The sequence below is a fragment of the Corylus avellana genome, chromosome ca2 (assembly GCF_901000735.1).
Source record: "Corylus avellana chromosome ca2, CavTom2PMs-1.0".
Lineage (NCBI taxonomy): Eukaryota > Viridiplantae > Streptophyta > Magnoliopsida > Fagales > Betulaceae > Corylus > Corylus avellana.
The window spans coordinates 42,596,769-42,601,190 of NC_081542.1; the positions used below are offsets into that span (position 1 = coordinate 42,596,769).

Below are 4,422 nucleotides of genomic sequence, written 5' to 3' on the forward strand. Positions count from 1 at the left end.
GAGATATCCGAACATAACTCAGCAATTCCAGAATTATCCTTGGGAAAGGCAACCTTAAACCTATCCGGAACATGTCCAGATAAACATAGGCCTCATTACTATCGGCATCCACCACAGCCCTAACGTTATCGTCATCAAAGCGTAATGGAATCGAGTCGGGAAGGTGGCAAATTTCATAAATTTCGTGTTCACTTTCCCCCCACAGTTTAGACTCCCATGTAATAGGGTGTAATGCTCCCAACTCACTAGGGACATCCTCGACTCTGCAACTCATTAGGTATTGGTATTCGGGAGTTAGTTGGCGAGGGATTGAAACAAGACCTTGCTAAATTAGAAATGGGGTTCTGCTGAAGGAACAGACTCGACTGAGGTTCTGAAGTACACAACTCTTAAAAAGTAATACTCGGCAAAAAGGTTTGAGTGAAAAAGAGCCAGCTTAGAAAGAACAAGGGAGATACGCAAAAGCTCTAAAGATGCAACAATGGTTTATAATGGAAATAGTGGAAAACAAACAAAGGGGAAGACGAGTTTTTAAAGGGATTTCGAAAGGGAAAGCTGGAGTGGCGCAATTAAGACCCTAGGGACTAGGGTTCAGCAAGAGGCGCCTTTTTCTTTCTTACTCTCCATGCAGGGGTTGACACGTGGCGGCCTCAAATTTTAAACAGCAAGAAGTATAGCGCGTGGCTCTCAAAAGGCGGAGGTAAATCGTTTAAACGCTCCAACCATTATTTTTTGAAAATTCAAAAGTAAAAATTTTTTAAAATTTAAGAGCCAATTTGTTTTATTTTATCAAAAGCAAAACCGAGCTTAAAAATAACTGATCCATTCTCTAAAAATATGAAATTTCCGTAGTCAGTCAGACTAGGAAATTGGGGGGTAACTGTTAGGTCATGGATCATCTATTTTGGGCCTGGCAGGATGACCTGCTAGCCCATCGTCAAAGCTCGGTCGTTTTACTATTCATCAAACTTATGCTCGGTAAACTTAGGCTCATCTGAACTTATATCCTCAAACACTCAGCTCTCAGGCTCGGTTAGCCGAGCCTGGAAGGATCAACCGAGGGTTACCGTCGGAATATTAATTATATTTGTATAATACTTTATTTATCATTCTTCAAATATATTACTTGACACGTGGACTCTCAGTAAAAGTCCATCGTGTCAAGTCCACCGGTACAGACTAATGCCTATAAAAGGGGGGTCCCTTATTTGATTTTAATAACTTTTTTTTTCCTCTCTTGAGCTGAATATCTTTGATTATCTCTATCTTTGAAGTTATATTTTATCTTAAACACTGTGACTAACTTAGGTATTGGAGCTATCCTTCGCCGGACAATGCTGGCAGCTTTGATTCATTTTCTTCACCATTTCTCAGTCAAATAAATCCCAGTGGACATCAAGATATTTACGAGATCTATTCCATGTCATCCTTTGGAAAACTACTTAAACAATTACAATTAAATTAAGAGAACCAACGGCAATTACTGGATTACACGGAATTACAAAGTATTCATTGCAAGGAATTCAAATTTAATTAAAAATGATTAATTTGAATTAAACTTGCCCAAGGCATACTTACAAAAAAAAATAATAATAAAGCAAGGCGGCTAAAACAAGTTGTTCGATGAAAAATCTCGTGGACCAACAAGTTGTAGATTCAATGGGGGAGAAGAACACAGCAAGGCGGCGGCTAATGGAGGCTTGAGTTGAGTGACCCCCCACGTGACTTGATGAAAAATCACGTTGACCCACCTTTTTGTTCAAATGGAGATTGGAGGTGACCTTTTGGTCCCCCTCCTGCCTTTGAAATTGAGGAAGATCTCATTGATGTGTGTAAACGCTCTCCTATGACAAGACATTATAATTTACAAACCCAAAAAAAAAAAAAAAAAAAATTGCAGTCAATTTCATTAGTCTTTTTACATTGGTTGTATTGAGGCTTATTTCTTCCTGTTATTTGCTTAAAAAACACACACACACACACACACATATATATATATATATATATATATATATATATATATATAACATGTCATATAGAGATAGGCTATAGTACAATGTAATACATTAAGACCTTTTTTCATTACGCATGCAGTCTCCTTTCTTTCTTCTGTTGTTTTTGAGATGATACAACAAATTACACTCAATTGTCCATTCATGACGCAGATTCACCTGCCCCCCACCATAGTTTTGGACCAAGAGAAACGCATGGATGAAGAGTGGGACTTCCGAGTATCTCCAAGTGTTGGGTATGATGAAGACCCAAAATTTCGTGGAATGGATTTCATTTTTCGGAGCAAATATGCATCGGTATCCTCACTTTCAACCTCCTCCTCCTTCACCTCTTTGTTCCCCTCCAACACTTTCACTACTTGTCTCATTGTTGGGCGGGAACTTGGGTCAGGGTAAGCACACAACAAGCCCAAGTGAAGCACCCTATCCACTTCTTCTTCATCAAACTCCCCTCCAGCCTTCAATCTCTCATCAACGGCATTCATTAATTGCCCTTGTACCATCAATATCCATGCCCAATCTACCAAAGGTGGCTTCCCTTCCTCTATAGGCCTCCTCCCACACATACTTCTAAAATCAAGATACCAAATCCAAACACATCAGTTTGAGTGGATGCCTGTCCGCTCCTAATCACTTCCGGCGCCAAATATCCGTCGGTCCCGACCACCCTAGTCGTGTTAGGCACTTGACTATGGTTGTGCATTTGGGCTAATCCGAAATCCCCTAGCCTTCCATTCATATCCTTGTCAAGTAACACATTGCTGGCCTTAATGTCCACCCCTCATGTAAGTACAAGACTGCTGAAGCCACATCTTTCAAAATCCTTGTTCTGTCTTCACAGCTCAACATCTTCCTGTCATCACATTCAAACACCCACTTGTCCAAACTCCCATTTTCCATATAGTTATAAACCAAAAAGAAGTTCCCCTTGTCTCTCTTGCACCACCCTCTGAACCCCACCAAACTTCTATGCTTCAATCTTCCAAGGCTTGAAATTTCAGCCAAAAATTCTCTCATCCCATCATTTTCATGCGAAATGCATTTGACTGCAATCTCTGCCCCTCCTACTAAAACACCTTTATAGACCTTGCTATTCCCTCCAGTTCCAATTGCATTTTCTTCTGAGAATTCTCCTGTCGCCGCCCCAATTTCTTGATAAGACATTCTGTGTGGCCAATACTCCAATTCCCATTCTTCCATTTCCTCTCCCTCCCTAACATGTACTCCCCTTGGCTTCCTCTTGATTAAAAACAGAGCACAAAGACCGACACCCAAGAAACCTCCCACTGTGATTCCTGCAATAAACCCTCTGGATCGAAATATTGAACCCTTTGGAAGAACAAACGATGGCAAACCGGTGGTAACCAACTCTTGGCTTAACGAAAAGTTTGAATTAGTAAAGCTCCAAGCCAAAATCTTGTGGCTTTCAACTAACAGTCCGGTACCACTTGTAAAGCCAACATACATTTCATCCTCAAAAACCTCAGAAAGATCAATAGAAACATTCAACAAAGGCTTCAGAGGTCTTTTCATGCCTGACAGAGCTATAGTAACATTAATCAAAGAATCTGAATAGTCAATCCGAACTTGGTAATTTTCACCACTGTTGAGCTTCAATTCCTTGAATGACCTCTCATCATCAACATCGCTGCTGTTGTCGGGCCAGTACCCGGCATCGTGTGATGCATTTGATTTGAGGGAGTTCACGTCGATTCCAACATGGTTGGCGCTTATGTCATCGAATTCTTGGTTCTTAAACACATCAAACTCGACACCAAAGACATGGTTATTGGGATTCCCATTGTTGTTGAAGTTGAGAAGGCGTTGATATTGAGCTGGGTCCGCGCCTTCGATGCCCTTAAAGGGCACAAACATGAAAACTATGCCATGCCCGGCAGGAGGATTATTCTTGTAAGGAACCATCGAGAAGATGAAAGATGTTGAGAAAGGATACACATAAGAAGCGTTTGGGTTTTTAGCGGGGATCTTTTCTGGGTAAATTGCCCGGCCGATTGAGAAATATGTTCTGTTAGTGAGCGTTAGAATACGAGATTCAACGTCGGCCAGGCCATAGAGTAACATATTGGAGGAGTTGAAGCCATTGAAGATGAAATCAACAGCCGATATGGACTGGAAGAAGAGAAAAACCGGCTACAGAAACCATAGTAGGAGAGGCTGTCGGTGTTTATGCTCCTCCATGGGGGATTATAGCTAGAAAAATGGAAAGAGAATGAGCAGATGGTGTTGGATTGGATAAGAAGTTATTGAACTTTCTTGGTCATGACCTTGTAGATATTCGTTTCATTTGATTTCTTTCGCCACAAGGCAGTTAGCCGGGTTGTTATCTATCAACATTTTCATAGCAGAGTTATCAAGTGCAGTGAATGGAGAAAAAAAATGGCATTGAGAA

At 40.9% G+C, this 4,422-nt stretch overlaps 1 pseudogene; it reads right to left on the reverse strand.

Annotated features, from left to right (window-relative positions):
• Positions 1 to 2,167: 2,167 nt before the first annotated feature.
• LOC132172132 (L-type lectin-domain containing receptor kinase VII.1-like) lies at positions 2,168 to 4,211 on the reverse strand (annotated as a pseudogene).
• Positions 4,212 to 4,422: the final 211 nt, after the last annotated feature.